At 39.8% G+C, this 25,601-nt stretch overlaps 1 long non-coding RNA gene across 1 annotated transcript in view; it reads right to left on the minus strand.

Annotated features, from left to right (window-relative positions):
* Positions 1–3,459: 3,459 nt before the first annotated feature.
* The window catches only part of LOC108423445, a 46,843-nt gene continuing 24,701 nt past the window's right edge, over positions 3,460–25,601 (minus strand). Inside the window, exon 3 of the long non-coding RNA XR_001857560.2 lies at positions 3,460–3,738. This is a non-coding gene — a long non-coding RNA (uncharacterized LOC108423445). The remainder of the gene's footprint in view (positions 3,739–25,601) is intronic.

Raw genomic sequence — 25,601 nt, forward strand, 5'->3', positions numbered from 1 at the left:
AACAGTTTGGGGACGGCCCCTTCCTGTTCCAACATGACTGAGCACCAGTGCACAACGCAAGGTCCATAAAGACATGGATGAGTGAGTTTGGTGTTGGAAGCACTTGGCCTACACAGAGTTTGGTGTGGAAGAATTTGACTGAGTCCTAACCTCAACCTCATAGAAAACCTTTGGGACGGATTAGAGCAGAGACAGCGAGCCAGGTCTTCTCATCCAACATCAGTGTCTGACCTCACAAATGTGCTTTTGGAAGAATGGTCAAAAATTCCCATAAACACACATGTAAGCGTTGTGGAAAGCCTTCCCAGAGGAGCTGAAGCTGTTATAGCTGCAAAGGGTGGGCCGACATCATATTAAACCCTATGGATTAAGTATAGGATGGCACGTTCATATGCGTGTGAAGGCAGACAAGCTTGTGTTTTTGGAAATATAGTGTATGTCTAACAGAAAATTAAACAGAAGTCTCAACAGCTAAAAAGATCAGCTTCAATTCTTTTTGGCAGACTTTCAAATTTTCAGAAATCTGCAGAGATATTTTTCCCCACACGTCCAGTCTATGTTGCATTTTCTGCTTCTCATGATGCATGTAGTCTCAAACATGTTAAGTGATGTTGAAGTCTGGAATCAGCAGCTTCTTTGTTTGATTTGCAAATGTTCTTCTCATTTGTCTGTTTCCTTTTCTCAGTAATGGCTTCTAAAAAGCTACACATTCTTTCAGACTTGTAGCATTGAGTTATCTTCTCACAGAGGAAGGATGGACAGAAACACCTGTGGATAATTTCAAATCTGAAGTAAGAGTGGATCTTGATTTTCTCCTCTCTCTCAAAGATGAAAGCGCTTTGCTGTTTATCTGATGGTGACATTTTTGGTGAGCTACCAGCTCTTGCATTGTTGTTATGAGTCTCATTTGCTCTGTATCGTTTAATATTTTTTTTAACTACACCTTTGAAAAAGATGGTTCTTCAAGGGTTCTCTTCAAGGGTTCTTAAGTACAGAAAATGGTTCTACATAGGACATATTTTCTGTACTAAAGAACGCTTTGAAAAAAACATTTTTTAAGACTGTGGTTTTTAATCATTTTGGAAACTTGTGTGTTTTTCACTTATTTTTGTTTGACTTTTTTGAAAAACAAAAGGCAAGAGAAAAATGTACAATATGGGCCCTTTATTATTTTTTCAAGCCACTATTTCATCGGATATAACACAGGTCTTATTATAGATTAATGATCTGCATAATACTTACACCATAGTTTGCATTAGAATTCATGTTATGAGACTGGTAGGACATGATACAGAGGGTCAGTGCATGACATGGTGTGTAAAGGCACACATACAGTCATTATAACTTTACCATTCAAATAGGTGTGAGAAAGAATACTAGGCGAGCAATACTTCCTCTCGGGAAAGGGATATCCTGAGGCACAGCGATATAGACCCTCAGTGCTGACAAAGAAGATATTGTGTTTTCCCCAGATTGCCTTTTGAATTTACTGCTGGACAAAAGCAGAGTTCAGCCTGGTCATCCAAAGCATGACTGTTTTTACATGATACGCCTCCATGTTTAGATGACATCACTGCTGCAGAAAAATTAAATAAGGCCCACTGGAAACAAAAGGCTGAGCTCTTCAACTTCATGTACCAGCACATCGCTGCTCAAGTAAATAAGGACGTTCTTCCTCTGGGATCAACTTGTCCACTGGCCAAATTGTCTTTTTTCATCCTCTCTTTCCGCTCCACTCATTTGTTTTATACTGGTTGATTAACTGAGAATGCACACAACTGTATGTATTGTTTCCGCACCATGAACAGTGAAGTAAATATTTGCTGTGCTTTAAATACTTTCGCAGAAAAATCTAAATCCTTTCAGCACCACATGTCCATGTGAATAAAGGCCAACAAAAATATATGTCTTGAGCATAGTGGTGAAGGAAAACACGTCAACACACTGCCTGCTCACAGAGTCCCTGCCTGTCAGGTAGAGCTGACTGGCAGCTGAGATTAGTAGGGATTTGGTTGATGTAGCACAACCTTGACACTGAACTGTGAAATAGTTTCACGCAACATTCCAAACGAGCTGTCTGTCAACTGCCTCTGATTCTGACAGACAATTATCAATGTGTTGTTCCACAGTGCAAGTTTGACAGAGAACTATACCCCTTAAAAAAAAAGAAAGAATGAGAAAGAAAACAGCTTTTCCTAATAGTCACATGAACAGTCACATGACACTGGATTGCAGCACAAAATGCTGTGTTTTCATTTCAAAAGCAGTTCAGGCAGTCTTTATTGATCATTTAAAATATGCAAATTCTTTCACTACTACCCTGAAAAACTTTGTATTGCTGCTAAACTCATCATGAGTTTAACTTAGTATCATTTTATTTATTCATTTTTTTTACAACTGTTTAAAAATAGTTGATTATGAATATATGAATTCCTCTATTTCTCCCAAAAACATCCCACATTACTTCTTTCCAGCAGTGTCAATCTGTCCTCATTTATAAACCAATACTCTACAAATTACTATCAGGCACATCAACTTTCCAAAAAGCTCAAACTGTCTGTTTTCACCACTCTGCTGTCTATTCAAAAGGGTGATCAACTTACACATTAATATTTTTGTCCCTATCAGATAAACAATATTTAAAGCTTCCTTCTTTGAGAGAGAGGAGAAAATAAGCTCTACTCACTCTACAGATCTGAAAAAATCCACAGGTGTTTCCATCCATTCTTACACTGTGAGAAGACAATTCAACACTGTCTGAAAGTATGTGTAGCTGTCAAGAAGCCCTTACTGAAAAAAGGAAACGGGCAAAAAAGTAGAATTTTGTATTTGTATTTTGTATACGTTTGTAATTGAGATTACTTGGATTGCGAAAAGCAGAAAATTGAAACCAACTTAAATAACCAACTTTGAAAGTGTGTAAAAATATCCCTGCAGATTTCTTTGAAAACCTGAAAGCAAGTCTACCAAAAAGAACTGAAGTTGTAATAAAGGCAAAGCGTGAACTCACTAAATACTAATATTTACACTGATATTTAGCTGTTGAGGCTTTGGTGTAAATGTTAAATATCTGTTTCCTGCTTTTTCTTGCAGCTGAAAAATGAATAACTTTATTTGAGTGAATATTAAAACAGAATAATGCAATATATTTGTTAAAGCTAAACTAAATATAATTTAATGAAGCACTGATTGAGCCTAACGAGGTATTGGAGGAAAATTATAATTAATACAGAGCATGGGAAGGGGTTATTATATAAACTTCATATTTATATTATATTATTTGTATTTATTTTCTAATTTTTTTTTCTGAACAAATTAATACTTACTGCCCAATTATCACTTTTAAAACTTAGACTATACTTTATTTTTGTCATCAAAAGAATCCCTAAAGTTCTCAACAGTCTGAGCTTGACTGAGGTCAAAAAAAGAATATACAGGAACTTATTTGGTGACCATCTGTATTTTATTGCCGAATAAAACCATAAATTCATCCCAACATAAGGCAGACTCACAGCAGAGCTCCACTTGGCTGTAACTGTCTTTCTTTGAACAAAATTGCTATTAGTTTGGGAAATCCTTCCTCTCACGCTACATTTGCGAGACATGTCCTTGAGACAGAGCCATGTTTAACTGCCACGTCCAGCTGCAGAGGATGTGCCCTCAGACCCAGTGTCCATCAAGAGATGGTCTGTTTTTACTTTCGACCCATTAGATCCAGCGCAGGTGGATCCTCACTCTCTGCAGGGGACAAGCAGGTTAGCCACTTTAGCATGCAGTGTATTAACCAAGAGCCCAGGAAGACACCTCCTATGCCTCCCCCCCACCCCCCAACTACCATGAGGGTCATTAATGTGCGAAAGGGAGGCTGTGTAAAATATGAGGAAACACATTTTTCAATGCATTAAATTTCGGGAAGCATCTTTCAGAAACGTCTCCGTTATTAGTTAACCTCAGACTAGGGGTCACTGGAGCATCACGAAACGTTCAAGGTAGGGTAAAAGTACTTAGGAAGGGTGTGGGTCAGGGTGCAATGGCTTAAAAAAATGGCATAAAAAAAAGATTCTCCCACGTTCATGTCTGGCAGCAGAGGCAGACAGAAAGAGAGACAGAGGACAAAGAGGGAAAGAAAGAAGGATTCAATCTTTTACGCTAAATGATACAGCGAAGCCATGTGGTGAGTCCTGAACAGACAGACTGAGAGCTGGATAGATTACAGTAAAAAGGAACAGCATGGCAATAACAGCAGAGAACCTAAAGATCAGCTGGCTCGCTATATAATACTGACACAGTGGCTTTAGTTCTGTGCACTTTGCAGACCATAAGAACGTAAAATTTGATACAGAGGAGCCAGCAGAAAAAACATGATGTGCAACAGGGTCTGATTTGTAGCTCCTACATTTACAGCAAGAACATATAATGTAATCAGGGCAATAAGAAGCAATAACCACAGTTATCTTCACTCCAAAGTTCAGTGCAAATGTTCTCAGTAACTTCTCTCTGTGCATTAACAGGAAGTGTGCATGTTGGGCCACTGGAAGTGGGGTCTGCTGAGGGCAGAGTCAGTAGGAAGAGGGGCAGCACCACATTTGGGCCAAAGCCGCTTGCCCCACTGGGGCACAAAGCGGATATTGGTGTGTCAGCACTGATGCATGCTCCAGCGTGGCCTCTCGCATGAGAGGGCACAGGAAAAAAGATGGATTGCTGCCTCATAAAGCACAGCCATTGTCAAATGGGTCTTTCTTACAGTGTCACGCTGTTGCTGTTTCGTCGAGGTTTTAATCAAATCATATCATGAAAAACTGAAGTTTCCTCAATTTTATGAAATAAAAGTGTTTGATGCACTGTGTTTAGTGCAATAAGATTACTAATTACTTCTTGGAAAAAGTAAACTACTCATTACTTTCTTTTACGTTACAGTCCTGTAACGTAATCTGTACCAAAACAAAAGTACAACCAAACCTTTTAGAATCAGAATCAGAATATTTATTCACCAAGGTGTGCAAAGAATTTCCTTTGGTAAAGGTGCCAACATAAATGTAATTCCAAATAAATAAATAAATAATCAAAGAGGGGCTGAGGCACACATCATCTGCCTCTCATTGTGTGCAAATGGTAATTCTACATTTTGTGGTAAACATACCAATGGAAACTCAGGAAATCACTAAGACTGGGCCATCATATGGGAAACCCTCCATTCTTCATTCAGTTAGCTTTGGAGACGTGTACAAAAGGTTTATAGCTGCTGAATTTGCTGTAGCAGTTTTGATAAGTAGTAACAAAGATAATGGAGCATTTTGATATGAAACATATGAATATGAATATGATATGAATGTGAAAGCAACATAGATGCTAATAGGCTAGCCTGCTAACAGGCACACTGCCTCAGCTACGACTTAAACCAAAAAAAATGCATATTAAAATCAAATGTTCAACAAATAATTATTGATGTTTCAGAACCTAAAGAAAACACACAATCAAAATGCCATTATATTAAACTGCAAAACAGATAGATGCTGTTGACCATCAGTATGTAACTCCATGTTCAGTTGACCACGTATCTCAATTTAATCAAATTGAAAAATGAAATCATGTCCCACCCACAATTATTTCACTGGGAAATATGTCACTTTAAGGAAAACGAATGCATTCTGATTCCTGATTCACACATTTTAAGAATAAATATAAGCTTTCAAAAATATCCATTGAACAGTACTTTATAGAACCAAAAGTGGCTCCTCTATGGCATCGTTCCGAAGTTCCCTTTTTGAAATCTTGATTTTCAAGAGTGTAGGTGAGTGACAGACTCACACTTGATGCAAGACTACCCGACCTGACACACAACAGCAATAGATCACTGAGTCAGGATAAGTCACAATGCTCTACAAGGCCATTCTGTCACCCAGGGTAAGACGACAACTGCTCCGTCATGGGGAAAAGTGGGTAAGGGACTCCCTAAGGAGGTTAGAATAAAGTTGTGCTGGATGAGCTATAAGAGCAATCACTGTGACAGCCATGACGAGCCCTGGCATCCACTTTGGCGTCCCCCCTCAACCTCCTCCGATGCCACAGGGGTCTTAGAGGGCATGAGAGGGGGATGTAATTAGGAATAAAATTGCCCACTGGCCCCATCTATGGGCACTGCTGAGTGTGGAGGGAGGTCCAATGAATATGCATGCTGCTAAAAGTGTACAGGGCATGCTCATCAGAAAAGTGACAGTGGCATTTTGACTTTTCGGGGCTGCCTTACCTGTCATCGGCACTGACATTTGGAGAACGAGCCTGTGGAGATGGGACAGACATGAGGTATGAGGAGACATGGGAGCCTGAGGGCTATGATTAATGACATGTTCCAGGATTTGTCTCTTGAGTATTTACTAAGGAGAACCATCAGTGGATTCACCGTAATGAACTAGAAATTAAGCTGTAATACAAACCATGTATTTCATGACAAAAAAGCTATAATTGATATGGAGAAGAAGATGTTATGTTGGTTTGCTTTTGGCAAGTAAAATCTATGGGTGATCAGCTGAGTTAAAGGCAAGAGGTGGATAAATTGAAGGGGGCGTATAGTCAGTAAGTGGAATCAAAAAGAATCCAAAACTGGCAATGTCTCTTGCATGATTCCAACAAGAAGCACGAATTGAAAGAAAATAATCTACTCAACCATCTACAACCAAGTGAACCTCATATATGTCTCCCTCAACTTTTCCTAAAACTTTTGTTAGTCACTGACAGAAGCACTTCAAATTATTGGTGGTAAGGAAGGACAGGTAATAAGAAAAAAAGAAAAACACACACAGACACACACAAACACACACAGACACACAGACACACACACACACACACACACACACACACACACACACACACACACACACACACACACACACAAAAAGCACTTTTAGGGGAAAGTATGTCTCATTAAAGCCAAATTACTTTGTCAACACTGTGGATGATAAGTTCCCTGGACAAATGGCAGTGAAGAAGCAGTTTTTACATGTGGTCACTGTGTAGTGAAAGAGGGACACAGGCCCAGAGCTAAGAGCTTAAGATATGGAAAAAAGGCATCCTTAAACCATTTCTAATTCTGGCTCCAGGAGTATCAAAGTACACACCATAAAATATGAGCCAATCAGGCTAAATCTTCCAGAAGGGGAAGAATTCTGGCTATGTTGAGCCCTATCTCTGGTTCTCTCACCCCTCCCCAGCCCCTCTGATGTCAGGATGCCTTCCCAAAGCTGATTGGGGTTAATGCACCGGACAATGAGCGAAACACTGCCCTTCTGTTCCACATTATGTTCTTCAGAGGCCCAGTATGGTCCTGCTTTGGAGAGGACGTGAGCCATCACCTCAAAATAATATTTACCAGATACACAAGCAGCTCTGCATGTGGTATCACTCTCTGCTAGTCCAGCGGAGAGGTTCTTACCATCAACCATTCTGCTTTTTTCAATTCATTGCACTTTTTTTCACTGCATATAATCATTAAGAACCATTCTCACAATCTTCTGCCTTCCGTTTGCAAGCAGTATAAACTTTTTAAGTAATGACCTTGACCGCGTAAAGGTTGGGAGATGGATCTCTTCTTGCCTGGGTTAATGTGAGGTCAGCCAGAGGTGCTGATTGGTGAGGGTGCTTCAGGCTGCTCAAAGCTCTCTCTAGTCATGTGATGCTAAGCTATGTCATAAAGGACACAGGTGCTGTGATTAGTCCTGCATGTTCCAGCACAGATCCACAGATCCATGGAAATGTTCCCCCAAGACCATCTGCCACAAGGACACACTGATCCTATGTATCTTGTATCTACACAAATGTGGTATTTTTTAGTGCTGGTGGAATGTGAAGCAGAAGGAATTGGGTTTGGGCAAGACAGGGAAGAAGGCTTTTAAGACAAATAATAGAGAGAATAGCAAAAGAATGACAACAATAGACTTGGTGTGACTTAAGAGTTTCTGTCATCACGAGCAATAACAGAAATGGGGTGTTATTATTAATAATAAAGGGTGTCAAATTATTAAAATAATCACAAATAATTGCATAATTTTGTGTAGTTAATCACATTTGTCTCATTAGCCACAATTTGACCCCCTTAGAGTGTTTTCCATTTAAATAAGCTTCAACAGAAATACTTTTTAATAACTCACTAACATTATATTCATGATGTGAATGCAAGGTTCACATGAATTGAACATAAAACTCACATGAAGTTGAACATGAAAATACGGTTTCCAATTGTCATCACTGATGTTCAGTGAGAGCAACAGTTCCAACTTCTTCATGATTATAGCCCTATTGCTCTCATACTGCTGTTATGTCTCTCTCGTTTGCAAACATTTAGTTGATTCCACATTTGCTTTTGTAAGTGGAAGATGACATATACTTTATTATTATCTGAATTTGATAAAAACATTATTGTTGTGCATATAGCTATGTAAGTATTACATAATTACATTCAAATAGACCAGAATTAGGTGGTGTCCTAATTCAATTGATTTTTAAATAAAACAATGAGTGCTTGAAAATGTGCGTGGGGTTAGTATGTTCATACTCCCATTCTGATTTTATCAGAGAATGTAACATTAAAAAGTACAATATTACTTTAGAATGGCAGAGTGGAGTTTTGCCTCATCCATTCAGACTGATTTCTTAGCAGCATAGTAATAAGCTGTACTTTATAGTGCCCCAATCTAACACATCTCTATGAATTTGGATTCTGCAGGGTTGTTTGATGGGCAACACCATAGAGAAGACGGTGATAAATATTCAGTTAAATATTCATCATGCTTAACACATGCACAGTAGCAAGATTAGCTCATTTCCACCACAAATAAAAGAGCTGGAAATCGACCAAGACAAAATACTCCCCTTTTGCAATATGTAGCACATACCATGAGGCCTGGCAAGCCACTGAAATGAGAGATAGTAACCCAAAGCAAGCCTGCTGTGCTGTGACGGACAAAAGCCCTCTGTTGCACTCTAGGCCTTTAATATGCTTGTCTAGCTGTGGCAGGTCTGCATGGCACTGGCCCAAACTTCCTCGTCTGGCTACAGAGTGAGCAGAGTCCACTCAGTCTCCAGCAATGGGGGAGAGGGTCTGTTTGCGTAGGCCCACCTCCACTCATCAAAAAAGGCAGAAATGTGGAATTGATGACCTCATGCACAGTGTGATAGATTTATCTTTCTGAAGTGTTTCCATCTCTACAGTTCTCCTCCAGCAGCCTTCCAAAGCAGCTAGTTAGCAACTTTTAAGAATGATGGTGTAGTAACGTAAATCATTTCACAAATGATAACAGTTATATGCATCACCATGTCCTGTCCACAGCTGACCTAGAGCTTGAATTACGTGCCCAAACCTGCGAAGACCCACCCCAACACCCTGGGTACCACTGAGTTCAGATGGGTGTCACGTTTAGGTTGGGTTCAAATTTCACATTTGAGTTTTCACAGCCTGCCTTCCACTTTAACAGATTGACAGAATTTGTTGACATCGTTGATAAAATTTAGCAATGAGTTCCATTAGGTCCTGTGAAAACTGACATGTGGGAAATAAACACAGAATCAACTCCATAAAGTACAGTTAAGTGCAGCCAAAAGGATATTTAATGAGCCAAAAGCAGTTTTATGTTGTATGTTAAATATGTTATATGGGATATGTTCAATGTAAAGACATTGAGTTTAAGGCTAGCGTTACATGTGAAACTTTAGATGCTTGTAACTTTCAGAAAACTAGTTTTCACTTGAGTTTCATAACATAAAGCATCCTGCAACTTAGCCGCAACAGTTGCAACCATCTCAACTTTGTGAAGCAACCAAATAAAATGCAGACAATGCACTTATTAAGGACAAGAGTAAGGACAAGAAAATAAGACAGTTTATTTGATGGTTGAAAATGAGATCATGTAACTGTCAAGTTGCATAGAAATGAAACTACATGCAACTCACAACATGCAACTAACTGCCAAATGCTTTAGGATTAAACAGGAGAAAGCTAACATCCTGCTATATGAGCGCTGCATAGCATGAAAACAGTAGTGCATTATTAATAGTTTATCCAGACTGAAAAACAGATTTGCTGTTCAAAAGCGTTCTTTAAAGAATAAATGCATTAAAGTGGGATGTGATTTTTGACAGCTTATTATTTTATTTACCCATGATCTAATTATAGCAATTGTTGTCACTTCATTGTTGTCAGATTTTTTTTGTTATGCTGGGTAACGATGGGCCGGTCTGGTTAAGTTTTGGGCAGAATTTTTTTTTGTTCTTGGGTCAGCTTTGGGCTCAAAATTGACAATATGTTTTGGGTCCGGTTGGTTTCTAATAAAATTCTCTTGGGCTTAGGTCGGGTTTAAAAAGAAAACGTGATACTGTGCGCTGGGTTGGGTCAGGATCGGACAGAAAGCTCAGCTTTGGAACAAAGTATCAGGTCTGATTAAATCTCTAGGCTGAGGAAAACCTGATGTTTATATTCCAGCCTTTGGTATATTTTGCCAAACACCAAAACTGTGAGACATTTGGAGGAAATGTTACGCTAGCGTAAATGCTGTAGCCCAAGTTGAAGAAAAATATTTTGGAAGGTGCAGGTCATCAATGCTCGACATAAGGACAAATAATGCATTGAATGGATTGAATGCAGACCTACAGACCCTCTTCCATGAAATAAGATTTTGCATATAGGTGTGTATATAAGACATATCTGAAAAGTTTAGCACACCTTTGCTTTGGGCTGTCCTGTCACTCTGACAGGCCCTATAGACTCTGGGTGTGCCAAGAACCAGCCCTAAAGCTTATCTACCTTGATAATAAATAGACTTCGATCACCGTTCCAGTGTGAGAGTCATTAACACAAGACGCTGTGAAAGAAAAATGAGGTGAGTTGGGGGGGTGGGGGCACAGCGGGTTCAGGGGGCAAAGGAAATGGTGCACGTCTGGAGAGAGGGCGAGAAAGAGAGAGAAAGAAAGAAAAAAAAACATGCTGCTATGCTTATTTTCCCTGCCCTCAACCTCCTCATGTGATCCAGGGGCTGAAACTGTGAAATACTGCCCATGCTGTGGAAGTGACCTTATTTAAAATGGTACACTTATGTTCTTTGATCAACCTTGTTTCAGTTTTGTGGTTTTGTGAGAAGATGCAACTCCCCCGTGTCCATATTTGGTGGAAATCAAACAATGCAGTGCATGAACACTTGAAGCTTCTTCTCTGGAGCATCTCTTTCAAAAAGCCAGAAGGCCAAGGGCAGTGTGCAGTAGGAAACTGCTCCATATTCCCACAGTGAACTTCAAAATGACTGGCCAGTCTATCTTGAGCATGTCCATAAAGTGCTGGATGCAGAAAGACCCAGCGTGAAACCCTAGCCGCGGGTCTGTGCAGTGCTGCACTATAGAGCACTCAGGGGACAGCTCGGCTTGCTAAAGCACTATCACAGCCAAGCCTGGCTTTACTGCCTCAGTCATCCTCGCTGCACACACAACCGGGCCGGCCCAGTACTGCGCTGCATGACATACAGCACAAATCACATTGATGAAATACACCATAAATAAAATGTGTGTGGTTGTTAAACATGTATGTCTCATCATCAAAACACAGCACCAGTGAGAACACAAAGCGAGCAAATAGTGAACCGAGCCTTTCTCAACATCCACCTCGTCCCATAAACGCTCACATGGATGACAGTGATGAAACACGTTTCCAAGATTAGATATGATTCATTAATTGATTCGAATGCACACAATGAATAAATCAATGGACTTACATTTGGGCAAAGAGCAGCTTTACACTTAGTTTCAGTGAATATGGCAGCACATGACAGTACTATACTTCATGACTTTTTATTGCAGTTTTAGTTTTCCATCAGTTAGGATCAGCAAAGAAGCCCTTCTCTTTCTAAAATACACACACACACGCACACACACCAGGGGTCAGACTTACACATAACAAAGAATGATGGAAAGCTTCTTCCTGGTGATACAATTTATAGTAACTTTAGGAATTTGTGTTTATTTTAAAACTTCAAATAACCATTACCTTTGTCACTTTTTTAAATAAATCAATTCATTTATTGATTATGGTGCTGTTTTGAAAAATACACTTAATTAATAGGCCAAGAAACCATAACTTGAAAATCTTGTTCATGTTTATGTTAAATTTATTTCTCAAGTGAGGCTGTTTCTGAATGCAGCTTTTTCATTGTGTAATAATGTCTCTTTATATAACATCATGTACTGTTTATTTATTTATTTTTTTTAACTTTTTAACTAAATGGGACATGTCTGTCTAGGTGACACCTGCTACTAAATTGGCTAAAAGGAGAGTCCGTTTAAGAGAGTAAGTTTATGGTTGGCAAGGAAGACTGACAAATTAGTGATTTTTCAGCTGTATATTTTACAGATTTTAAGCATCAACACACTTTTATCGTCCCTCATGCACATTTAATGTCATCCTCCCCTGGACAACTGGACAGCATTAGTCTGGAGCTACTTAACATTACTGAAATGTTTGTCTCTTTCCTTCTGTTTTCCAACATGCAAGTGTTTACCTGCTATTAGCGACAGCAGCTGCTGTGAAGTGCTACCTTTTGTCTTGCTTTCTTAAATGTATTTTCGTTTGATATTGTTTAAAAAGCTATGTTTGTACCACAAACCTACCCTTGTTATGATGCAGTGCTATATTCCCCCCATATATGTGAAATATTTTAGAATTAATGTATAAACCTTAGGGAGCACTTAAAAAAAGTAGACAATGCATCAAGAATAAAAAAAAAATCAACATTTTAAAAAAAATCAACATACATTTTGAGAACTGACATATGAAGTAACAACTAGCATTAATATCAATCAGTAAACTACTGTTTAACTAAAGCTGCTGGAGTCCATAGTGACCAGGTAATATTACACCAGCTGATATTTTTAATTATCTGCATTTTTAACTCCTTAAAATTGGTACTGGTGGTCAAATTTTCATGCCGGTCAGGCCCTAACACATATACACACATGCCCAGGTAAGCTGGAAGTGAGCCAAATCCTTGCACTGCTTCAATGGCACCATAGCCCCAGGGCAAGCTAAACATCATATCCTCATATCAAACCCAAGAGAGCCAAATGAAGGCCAAGCAGCCACAGGACTCATCCAGGCCTGCAGCTGGGGTTAATGCTGGGCCTCACCTTCTGCAGCTTCGCATATCCTTTTTTCCTGTGTGTGTGTGCACGGGCAAGCTCATATGACTCCACACACACGCACTGCGGCCTTGCCAGGAGCTGTGTTTTACCTGACGCTTCGTTCCATTCCATCTCACTTTATCTGCCCAGGACGGGGAGGAAGATTTCACCGTCTTTTCTTTGCCTGGGCTGGTGGGGGATCTGTGATGCACTTCACTCTATCTGGTAATTTCTTCCAGTCGTGGTGTGAGTCTGATGCTGGGCCTGGGACGCAACCCCGGAGCCTCAGCCTTCCGGTCCGACTGCCATTAATCTCCCCGCCTCAGCCTGGCTCAGTGAGATCATCAGATGCTGCTGAGCGGCAAAGAGGAGCCACGCTCAGTGCCAGAGGGGCCCAGGGCTCTGCCAGACACCCGCCGTTCCTTTTCCATTCGCCTCTGGAGGAGGGGTAAAGTAAAGACTGCTGGAAAATTGGACTTGCATTGGACTTGCCCAACACTGAAATTAGTTTCTCTTTCTCTTCCTCAGCTTTCTGGCAACGGTAGAGACTAGAAGAGTGCAACCTAATACGAACAAAGCAGTATTCACATTCAAAAACAGCACGGCTCTTACAATATATCCTCCACAGGAGTGTCTCTTTTTGGCTATGTAGCTGCGCGAGGGGTACATCTGAGACTTCTTTAGGCCATCATCATCAATCTGATATTCATGTTGTTAAATATATTTATACTCTTGTTATTCAATATGGGAATCTAATGCATAAAGACTTTGGTTAACTACACAAACAGACTTTTATGTGAGCTAAAGTGGGCTCGGATTCAAAATCTGCTGATTGGGGGCTCGGATGGATTACCGCATGTGGAAACAAGCAGAATCGTTTCCTTATCTATGACTTCCTGCATACGTAGAGTTCAGAAATATGAGGATACAGTTGAGAAAGAAAGTGAAGAGGCTTTAGGGAGACTGACAGTGGGATTACAGCACTGGCTGCCAGAAAGAGAAAGGCCGCAGCGCAGCACATGTGCATGCCGGTGCAGGGCGGCCACTTACTGATGAGCTGTGGCTAAGTTCAATGGTGAGTTTTTCTCTAAGCACCACCCCACCATAGAACACAGCACTCAATTCTCCCCGCCTTCATCGTGTGTCTGGGGGACAGATGAGACGGATTTTCTGTGGCTGCTTGATTGTGAACGGATTCCTTTTGAAGGACGACCAAGAGCACCACTGACGCACTGAGAGTGGCAGAAATACAGGCTGGGACTGTAGAAGTCCTGCTCTGATACCTTTTTGTGTATTATTAATCAATTATAGTTCAGCTGAGGGTCATCTACACTTAGATATGGTTCTTCAAGTGTTCTTTAGTAAAGGTAGTGGTTCCATTAGTGATATATAGTACCATTTTAAAAAAAGCCAAACCATAACCATATACAACTCCTTCTCCATCAATCTGCAGAAACCATTTCACCATGCAAAGAAACATTTAAGCATGAAATGGTTCTCTAGAGAACCATTACCTTTACTAAACAACCCTTGAAAAAACATCTTTTTCAAGAGTGTACAATCCCCTATCCAACAAAAAGCCATTATATTACGACTTTTGTGACTATTATGTAATGTTGTAAAGTTGTTTGCAAAAGTTTCAAAACTTCAAATGACATATTTTGTTGACTTTCAAAGGGAAGAAATTTCAATATGCCATTTTCTGCTCATATAAGTTTAACATATTGGAAAATATGAAATATAACATAGACAATGTGCCATAGCTTTTGCACAGGACACATTTTATGTTTTATTTTTTTCCAAATTCAGCAAATAACAGTGACTGTGCATACAAATGTGCATATGTGCCCAAACTTTTGCACATGACAGTAATCAGGCTGGGTAAAATGACAATATCCTATTGTTACTGTGATTAATTACAATATGCTTTTCTGAGTGTAATGTAGTTGTCTTCACTACTTCTAGAACACTGAAGAACAACTGAATGTATCCAAAACAAATCAATCAATTATAGAGAGCCTGCAAACAACAAACACCAACAAGTTTATAGTAGGAATGTAACAAAGTCTCCTGACACTGTGATACTGCAATGTAAAACTGTAGCAATGTGCATCATGGAGAAGTGACTGACGCATCATGAAGAATGGACATTTAGTTAATTATGGCATCTGCATTGTTTGAACACCAAGGCTTGAAAATGGTCAGCACCAGTTAACACTTCAGTCCTTCTGTCTTTAACTCTGTCACTAATAATCTGCATAACACTGTGATTATATTCATCATTTTTTTCAGATTTTGTTCAATATCATGAGAATACTGAATCATGAACCCAGGACTGTGAAGCGAATCGAGTGATGGGCTGAATACTGCATAGAGTGTACAGTAACAAGTAGCCATCTTATTTTATCCATTATTTTTACTGTTTTACTTTTTGCTTTATTCCTTCTTAAATACTTTGATTAATAATCATTCTATAGCCATGTTATATTTCTGCCTACTTGCTCCAGTTCAAGCTTTAATTTTAAGTATTTTTTTGCAGACTGTTTGATTTTCCTTGCTGTTTCTTATTAAAGGGCCCATATCATGAACAAACCAATTTCTATACATTTCCTGGTCAATATAGTCCAGATACTAATGTCTACTATACTACAGATACTAGTGTCATTTTAAAGGCATACTTTTAATTAACATCTGTTACAGATAAAGACATATCAAGGGTAATACAAAAAACACTGTGCTGTTATAGTCATGTAGAATTAGAACTTTAAAACCAAGTATTTTTTGGGGTTTTTAATTGACGATTTATAGCTAATGTCAATTTCAGACATGCCTTTCCTCCAGGTAATATGAGATCAGTTTGAGTGTACCTTTAATTTGTTTTAAATAAAAAAAGGATAACAGGCAGCAATGTACGTGCTCAATTAGGCAGTTTAGTAGAAATACAGCAAATAAATCACTTTGTCAATCAATGTTCTCAATAATTAAATGCTGGGCAATAGGTTTTCTGTTTGGAGACTGTCGATATGAATGAAATTTATAACTATGCCCAAACAGGAAGTCAATTTTTACGGCAATTCAATTTTCAACTGGAAAGCGTATAATTTGAATATGGCCATAAGGGGGAGATTAGAGGCCTGTGAGTCTATTTCTTTTTTTTCCAGCCAGCATGATCGATAAATTAAGGTAAAAGTATTGGATCCCTGGCAGACATACGCTCTGAGTGAGACCTTCTGTGTATTCAGGGGTTATTCTTTACAAAACCAATACACAGCACTCTAATATGATTGTGTGTGTATTATTTTACAATTTACAGGTGAATGTACTGTATGGGATACACTTGGCTCAGCTCACTAGCACATCCAGGCTGGAGATTCCTCTAGGGCTGTGTGTCCCTCTGGACACTGCTGAATAGAATTACACTCCTCTGGATTTCTAGCCCTGGGCTATTTACACATTTTCAACAGGATGGAAAAAGAGCTTTCAAATCACGCTTATGCCCAAATGAATGTCCATTTCCACAGTCTAAAATCAAATGTGACGTGAAGAGACTGCTTTATCCGCATGCATCTTTCCCTCTGCAGTGATGATCTGGTGAGCTAGTGGATTGTACGTGATGACAGAGGTTTGAATAACTGCAAGTACTTGAGCTAAAGCAAATAATCTGAACAAACAAAAATATGCAATGAAGCTGTCAGAGCAGGGATACAGACACAGCTCTGTGTAAGTCACGCAGTTATCATAACACTACACCTCTTCAAATAGACATCCCTAGAGGAGCAGACAGAGAGAGAAGACTAAAACATCCTTACTCAGAGCAGTATAAATCACACCTGCATGGTAGGGATTCACAACATTCAAAGCTCCATTTATTACGATGCAATATACAATTCAATCCATTTTTTTTAGAAAAAGTAGAGCCAAGTAGTTTGTGTTTTCAATTTATTAGAACATTGAACAGTAAAGAAATTCAATATTTTAAACTTGATAAATGCAACATGATCCATTCAGACTAGTTTATTAGCAGGATATGTACATAGAAAAGAAAAGCCCAAAAGATATATTCTACAATGTTACAAAAGCAAGTGCAGCAAGAAAAAGAAAAAAGGAATATACTGTGCCAACAAGTACAGCTCTGAACCATTCAAGAAGCATCGCTCTGGACTGTTCAACAAGCGCAGTTCTGAACTGTGTAATGACAACAGCTTTGTACTATACAACAAGCGCAGCTCCAGACTGTTCAACAAGCGCAGCTCAAGACTGTTCAACAAGTGCAGCTCCAAACTGTTCATCAAGCACAGCTCCAGACTGTTCAACAAGCACAGCTCCAGACTGTTCAACAAGCGCAGCTCTGGACTTTTCAACAAGCACACCTCTGGACTGTTCAATAAGACAGCTCTGGGCTGTTCAACAAGCACAGTTCTGAGCTGTGTAATGACAACAGCTTTGTACTATACAACAAGCACAGCTCTGGACTGTTCAACAAGCACAGCTCTGGGCTGTTCAACAAGCACAGTTCTGAGCTGTTCAACAAGCACAGTTCTGAGCTGTTCAACAAGCACAGTTCTGAGCTGTGTAATGACAACAGCTTTGTACTATACAACAAGCACAGCTCTGGACTGTTCAACAAGCACAGCTCTGGGCTGTTCAACAAGCACAGCTCTGGGCTGTTCAACAAGCACAGTTCTGAGCTGTGTAATGGCAACAGCTTTGTACTACACAACAAGCACAGCTCTGGGCTGTTCAACAAGCACAGTTCTGAGCTGTTCAACAAGCACAGTTCTGAGCTGTGTAATGATAACAGCTTTGTACTATACAACAAGCACAGCTCTGGACTGTTCAACAAGCACAGCTCTGGGCTGTTCAACAAGCACAGCTCTGGGCTGTTCAACAAGCACAGCTCTGGGCTGTTCAACAAGCACAGTTCTGAGCTGTGTAATGGCAACAGCTTTGTACTACACAACAAGCACAGCTCTGGACTGTTCAACAAGCACAGCTCTGGACTGTTCACAGCAAGCACAGCTCTAGACTGTTCACAGCAAGCACAGCTCTAGACTGTTGAACAAGCACAGCTCTGGACTGCTCAACAAGCCCAGCTCTGAAATGTTACCCAACACAGCTCTGGACTGTTCAGCAAGCACAGCTCTGGACTGTTGAACAAGCATAGCTCTGGACTACTGAACAAGCCCAGCTCTGAAATGTTAACCAAGCACAACTCTACACTGTTAAATAAGCATGGCTTTGAACTGCTCAACCAGCCCAGGTCTGGACAGATAAACAAGCACAATTCTGAACTGTGTAATGGCAACAGCTTTGAACTGTTGAACAAGCAAAGCTCTGGACTGATAAACAATTACAGGTCTGGGGTTGAACAAGTACAGTTCAACTGTTTCTTCTATTATTTTACTTTGATCGGACATGTTTTTGCTATCTTCTAATATGCTAAATATGTGACAATGCACTAGTAATGAGCTAATATGCAAAAAAACCCATAACCAAAAATAATAAAAAAAAAAAAGATATTTTGTCCCAGCAGTGACAATAATCATTATTTTCTATTTGGTTCAGCCTACTGGATGCACCGGCTGATGCTCCAGAGAGCCTTGTCCCAAACAATACAGTATAAACCAATGTACTGTTACACCTCTCATGCACTGCTGATCACTCTGCTCTCTTAGCAACTACAACCCACTAGGGTCTTTCCAGCCGAAAAAGTTCTAAAGAGACAAGAAGGCATCAGCCACATGCACCCTCTACATTTACAACATGGAAGCAAAACCAAAACACACTGGTCATTCACTCAAGTCAAAGAAGAGGTAACCAGCAAAGGTATGCTTCTGGGACTCCATTTTGATTCTTCTATTGGCAGAGCAGGCCAGCAGGAGAAGAAAGAGCTGTTGATGGAATGCAGCCATTTTGTTGACCTCGTGGCCCTCCCTCGGAGCAAGGCCGGAGACAGGTAGATATATGGCCAGTTTGTTATTGTGAATTCCAGATCCTGTGATTATCTCAGACTCCGCTTCTGGAGTTTTTTAATCTCAGATTCCTGAGCCGGTTCACGCAGGGTGCCGCCACTGCCTCTCACTCACCTTTCCCTGACCCGCGCTCCTTTTTTTTCACCCTCCTGCATGAAAAAAGAGAAAGAGGAAAAAACTACACCTTACAGATTCCAGGGCCAGGCTCGAGTTTCGTTTTAATGTCCGTTTACATGTGGGCTGGTTGGCGGGGGAGTAGGAGGGGGTTAAGGGGGGTTCCCCACACAGCCATTAGTTTTACAGACGAGCACTGATGTCACGGACCTAGCCATCGTCGGCTGGCTGACGAGAAGCAGCGGTGCGGCCAGTGCTGGGGAATTTATTTTCCCTGTTGACCAAGGCATCAAAACTTTCAAGCTCTCTGAGAGCCTGATGGACAAGACAAACACGAAGTACTCGGATAGCCACACTGAAATGTGGCCAGCATCTAGACAAAAGGAATCACGTTTCCGAGCTGTGCTCAAACGGCAGAGGCCTGATTGAAACCAGATAAGGATAAAATGGAACTGTTGCGAGGAGTAATGAGATTCTCCGAGTGTATGTTTGGATTAGGTGATTACAGACTCCCCCCTCACTCTCTCTCCCTCTTTCTCTCTCTCTCTCTTCCTTCTTCCTCTCTCTCTCTCTCTTTCTATCTCTCTCTCTCTCTCTCTCTCTCTCGCTCTCTATCCTCAAGCATAAGGCCATAGGCTAAGAGTTCAGCACTGGTAAAATACAACACAGTACTTTTACAGCGACTCGTAGCTGAACAAAAGGAAAATGGGTTATGAAAACAGACACAGCTGGCAAGATGCAAACAATAGGCCAGCTGTTTCTTTTTTGGGGTAATGGTCTTCAGATCCTACCAGACCTGACGAGGTCAGCAGAGTTACTGCACTCATAAAAGTGCAGGCAAGATTAAAAGAAAAGAACATTTCAATAACAGAGGCAGAGGTCAAAACGGCACCTGCTTTTACAGTAGGTCTACACTTTTGCATACCGTCTCTCTCAAGACCCCTCTGACATGGCATTGTGGTTCTGAGGTAATAATAAACACAAATAGATTGTTTTACTCATTAACAAACAACTCACATTCGTATCTTTATGAATGAAAGAGATGACAGCGGAAGATGTGCGCACGTGTGGATAGAAAACGTCAGAAAAGTTCAGCTTTTGGTACTTTTGCACAGAATGTGAATACATAAACTACTAAAGAAGACAAAGGCATCATATCTTCAACAGTGAACTTCCATTCCTCAAAGTACACAAAGTAAAATTTGCATCCCCGTTTAATGCGGCCCTTTCATTGCAGGGTTAAAATCTGAGATGAGACAAAATGAATTAATTCGTTGCTCATTCTGAATTATCATTTCAAAGATTATCAGCGCATGGTGGGCATGACACATTTTCACAACTTAGTGTGGTTTTAACATAATATTTCCTTTCGGGCATTAGCCAGACATCCAGAGAAATATATTGACATGTGTTTAAAGTTTGTTGGCATATGTATGCAGAGAGCTGTGGAATGCATAATTTAGCACTGCCTCCTCTCCTTAACTGCAGGGCCAACACTGGGAGCTAGGCTTGCAGCACACTTCAATAACCACACGTGCATGCATTGTTCCTTTGAAAAGTTTGTCAGTGTGACAGCGTCACTGGGGTTTTTGACACCGTCTGTCATGCTGAAGATCACGCCTGCTTCTGTCGCCGTCAGCTCTTATCAGCACTCATTTCTTAAGTTTGCGCTCGCAAATATTCCACCAAATATTACTATTCCCCCCCCTCTCGGTCTGGGGGGGTGGGGGGTGGGGGGGTAGAAAATATGAAAGTGTGCAATAATCTCTCTCTCACAGTTTTATCTGGGAGCCATCCTTCATCCGAGTGCTCAACATTCAGGATTTTCATCAGTCACTCAAATGAAAAAGAAGGATATTAATGTTTTGATGCTCATCTTCTTGAATATGAAGCAGCACGACAACCTTACCGCTTACTGATTCTTTTAATATTTCCCTGAATTATTTCATTTCACCTCGGGTTAAATGGTAGTGTCAAAAATGACTGCATGTGAATTTTTGCCGTGCGCCGCAAACAATGGCAAGGGGTTGCGGGGGAGGCTTACATGTGCGCTTTAATTGCATTACAAGACAAACATTTAGGAGCATAATACAAAATCGCGGAGGCACGATTTTACAGAGCACCCTCGCACAAAAAACAGCGCCTCAGATCAATTTTGGCATATCCATCACAATGCCCTATCAGCGAGGTGCAGAGTAACCTGATTTAAGGCTGACTTATTGGATTTGTGGGAGGGACACAGTGGGGTGGAGGGCTCCCAGACAAAAAACAAAAGCCCCGCTTTAATCGCTCGCCTGTGCCATGACAGTGCTTAGAAAAGCCAGTCATGAAACGGCTCCTTGACGAGAAAATGATTGCGCGATCCGCAAGTAACTGCCTGCCACCGGCGATGTTCTCCCTCCAACTCAGCTTGTCAGGTGTAATCATTTTGTTCAGCTTAATGTTTTATGCAAATGCACTGGGGGTAGGGTTAGGGTGCTGCTGGGTTGGGGTGGGGAGAGGAGGGGGGTAAGGAAGGGGGGGGGGGGGGTTGTTGTGCCTCACAAGGGTGTGTTGTTTTCTCAAGTGCTCTGAAAATATTTGCACTTCTCTGAATGTTGCCTGCATTGCCCTGATTATTTCCTGTTTGCATCAGGGGTTTTGTCTTTGCTGCCTGCGTGTCTCTCTAGTGGAGATCACAGGGGTGTGTGGCACATCACACAGCTGCCTGCAGTGCTGTACTGAGCTGGGGCTTCTTCATCTTGCTGAAGACAGAACAGAGTAGAGGACCAGCTGCAGGCCTACAGCAGGGATGTGTGGATCACATATTTCCAATAAAAATATCAGTACTGAAAACTTGAATATCTATACACATCAACTTTTTTAAATTCATAAATTACTAAGCTTTAAAATAAGCTATTTTGCATTGACACACTTCACTCAAACTGAACAAACACTACTGCCCTACAAGACCTGATAGTTCTTTTTTCAATTTAGTTAAACTGCCACTAAGAAATTGATATGTTTGCAAAATTAGACTAAAGAAAAGGACCTGTTACTAGAGATGCACTGAAATTTTAGACACCAAAAAGGAGGAAAAAAAGTCCAAAAATTCTAAATAAATAAATTAATAATAAAAAAAAGATTAAATAGAGCTAAGACATGCACGTGGTTTCTACAATGAATAATGGACAGATAGTTTATAATCTCTGTTAATACAGAGTAAGTGGAGATACAGGATTTAACAACTTTACTACAAGCTTGATACCACTTGGAGACATGCTGTGCCACTTGATATACAGAATACAGCAAATCAGCAGAAGCAGAAAGTTCCTGCTAGTATGCCAATGTCATAGTTTTTCAAATCATAAATGTGATAATGATAATAATGATGCAAAGCATAACCTGAAAACCATAATTATTTGCTTAGGCTAACCATTCTCTGTCATCAAGGATGTTCACATTGTTGCACATACCGCTCATACTCCTTCTTTCTTTCTTTGATGTCTGCACTTGATATTCTCTTTTGAGATCCTATCCTAGCATAAAATCTAAGTATTGAGTGTTTTCTTTAACCAATAAATGCAATAATGTTTTAATAAAATAAGCATCATTCAATGCTGTGAAAAATAGACTGCACAAGATAAATGTGTAGCATAGGGACAAACACACATAAGCATTACCCGTGTATATTTGGTGAGATATTAGATATTATATACTCAGATATATACGGTGAGATATTAGATTATTTTAATAATTGAACACTTGGAATTGAAACTCCTGTTATTTCGTGTGGAAAACAATGCTAATGTGTTCATGGTTACAATAATATGGTAATAATGATAATAATAATAATAATAATATAAATAATGCGTAATTGTTGCCACAGCTGGTATATAATAATACCTGCACAAACAAACAAGACAAAACTAGTTTAAAGGAACATTCCATAACATGTAGAAACATTAACTAATCTCTAACGTCAGCTTAGCAAACCACTGAACACAGAGTGAGCAGCACAATAGCTCAATTCAATTAATTCCTACATCAAACTGTTTCTTCTCATAAATAAGGAAGGTAATCATGTTGAAAAATCAATGAAGAGGAAAACATCCATGATGTGAAACAAGTTTAATACAGCCCCGGGTCCCAACAGTGAACACCTGCCTTTTAGGACTTTTATTGGCCTATATCTTTTTTTATAGTTCATCATCATCATCATCATCATCATCATCATCAGAGGACAGCTAAAAATCAAAGAATAATGTCAGCATTGAGGAGGCCAGTGAGGCGCTGAATGCAGTCCTAGCCTGAGGTTTTTCCCCCCCTCCTCATACCCGCCTTAATTTGCTGCCAGATGCAATAAAGGGATGTAGCCGATGGAAGGAGGGCGACTCTCTTATCTACAGAGTGATATTCTCTGCCTGGGTCTTTTATCACCTTTAAAACCTGCACACTTTAATGCAGCGCACTGAGCCTTATTGAGCTGGAGCTAAACGATTCTCTTCCTGCTGCTCGCCTTTTCACTCCGCCAAAGCAGGAGCCTTTATAATACTTTTTTTTGCAGCTGAGTTCGACAGTTTAACTCTGACAGTCTCTTTCATTACAGTCTTAAACTGACAAACTGCAGAAATCCACATTACGTCTTTTGTGACAATAGTACAATTACTGTAATTCAAGCCAGTCAAGCTGCTTTTCACTTTTTTTTTACATTTTACTCTAAAATTATTTATCATTATTTCATCTTAACAGCTGATGTTGCTGAAAGGGCAAGCAGTTATGTTAAGGAAATGACGTGAAATGGGTGCAAAGGCTACACCTCTGTGGAGGTTGTGCACGTCCTGTGTGACAGAAAGCCCGAGCTGATGTTTAAGGCTTACGCTGTGCTAGTACTAACTCTGAGACAGAACACTAAACAGGTGAAAAGAGCGAAAATGATGAACATCAGCAGTTAATCAGAAATCAGTGACTTAAGTAATGTCATCTTTACGAACCAGCGAGTCAATATGTCAATATATTGCTTAAATCAAGCTTTCAGAGATGGAGCTTGTCAGTTACCACACAAGTAGTCAATCAGCGAGTACATACCTAGAGGACAGAGGTTCATGTAGCTAAAATTAATGTTAATACGTAATACACAGTTATCAATTATCTATAAAATCAACTGAAGTACATTAAAGCTGAAAACATTTTTTTTCAGTCATATGCAAAAGTTTGGGTGCATCGGTCACAATTTCTTGATTTTCTAAGTGAAAATGTAAACATCGTCTACATAAACTCTGCAAAACACTGCACATTATTATGCACAATTACTGTTTACTACTGATCTTAACATACTTGAGTAAAAAACATAGGAATTTGTCTTGTACAAAAGTTATGGCACTTTTTTCTGTCATATTCATTATTTTCTCACAATATTTTATATTGCCTACATTGTTTATATATTTACAGTCAGAACAAAACTTTGTATCTTCATTTTCTTTCTTTATTTATTTATTGTAGAATTTGAAAATAACAACTATCCTTTACAATTTTATGACAAATGAACCATCAGCAGTTATCTAAAATAACTTAATAAATCTTGAGCCATTAACTTCTGTTCAAAGAATGTTCTTTCTTCTCCTGTAAAGTTGGCATTTTGGAGAGACAAAGTTTTTATGCTTTGTGTCTATTTCTGAAAATTGCTGCATGTAGTATGTTAACAGTTACTTGCTAGAAACAGTACAAAACTCTACTCTCGCTATTATTGTGCAATATACGTACTATCCAGAGTTCCCAAACAGTTAATATAAGATAATAATAATAGCTACCCTCAAATATCTTTACATAAAGTTTATTTAATTTGTAGACAAAGTAAAGACATCTGCAGGTTATATAAACTGCCATTAGTGGGTAAGGCAGTACCTCTTTGCTTCATCATGATGTGTAATTTTGCTGTGTGATTCTGGTATAAAATTAGCACATTCATGTCTACTTAGCAGCTCAATGTGGTTTAAAGAATGTGTGCGATGATTTGGCCATGCAGTTTGGACCACGCAAATTGTTCTCTGGTCAAATTGTGACCACCCAGTGCAAAACTAACGAAGCAAACCTCTGACACTACATCTGAGTTTTTGCTAAACAAATAATTCAAGTGAATGAAGATGTTCATGATTCCAATGGCACCTGACTGTCACATGCTTTATGTACACTACCTAATGCTGTCAGTCTCTGCAAAGCAGCTTTAAGTACACATGTATGTGCATGTGTCTGTTTCTTAAGGCCATACAGTCTCCGTTTATGAAAAAAATGGAAAATCTCAAATGACTGTGTTTACACTGTGCAGCAGGGAAGAGTGCATGAACAGACAGGCTGCATGTTATCTGAGGACAGAAACACCATGCC

Source organism: Pygocentrus nattereri, chromosome 10, assembly GCF_015220715.1.
Source record: "Pygocentrus nattereri isolate fPygNat1 chromosome 10, fPygNat1.pri, whole genome shotgun sequence".
NCBI lineage: Eukaryota > Metazoa > Chordata > Actinopteri > Characiformes > Serrasalmidae > Pygocentrus > Pygocentrus nattereri.